This window comes from Egretta garzetta, unplaced genomic scaffold, assembly GCF_000687185.1.
Source record: "Egretta garzetta isolate BGI_Z169 unplaced genomic scaffold, ASM68718v1 scaffold229, whole genome shotgun sequence".
Taxonomy (NCBI): domain Eukaryota; kingdom Metazoa; phylum Chordata; class Aves; order Pelecaniformes; family Ardeidae; genus Egretta; species Egretta garzetta.
The window spans coordinates 1,622,356-1,623,103 of record NW_009270000.1 but is presented as its reverse complement, the minus strand read 5'-3'; positions in this window follow the sequence as shown (position 1 = coordinate 1,623,103).

The following is a 748-nucleotide window of genomic DNA, read 5'->3' as shown; positions in this document are numbered from 1 at the left end:
GCCGAGCCGCAGCAGCCGGGCAACGGGGGATTCCAGCGGCAAAGCCTAGGGAGAGGGGCCTTTGCCCACCGCCCATCACCTCCCGCTCGGGCCGGAAGGGGCGGCCTCGGGAGCCAGGGCACTTGGCCCCCAAAGCAGCAGGGCTCTGTGTACACTGGGAGGGGCGGGCATGGTGGCGTGCCCTTCTCGGGAGATCAGATGTGTCCCATGGCGAACGGGGAGAGCGCCCAGTTCACGAGGATGAGGAGGGATTATTTCTTCTTTCCCCAAAACTCGTAGCGCAGGGCTGCCGGGCGTGAGCTCCAGCCTTTCTTGCTGGTTGCAGCCAGCGGGGTCCGGATTCACCCTTCCACCCCCCGGCTGCCCCCTGCCCCGGGCAGGGCACCCTGCCCCGGCTCAGGGGAGCCTTCCCCGTTCCCTCCCGGCGGCTCGGCTCTCCCTCCCCCGGCTTGAAGCCGTGCCCGGCAGCGGGGAGCGGGGCAGGAGGTTATTCCCCCCGCGCAGCGAGCGGCCTCCCCGTCACTGGTGACCTGCTGCCGCCGTGCTTTTGGGTGATTTCCACCGTGCCTTTCAACCCTTGACACTCAAACAAGCAGCGGGCAGCAGAGAGCCCGCGCGGACTTTTATGCAATAGGTGGCTAAGAGTGGGGGGTTTGTGCTGTTTTTTTTTTTTTTAAATAATGATCTACAGCTTCTTTTTTATTTGCCCTCCCTCCAGTCTCCGAGGTCCGCCTGGTTAATGATTTCA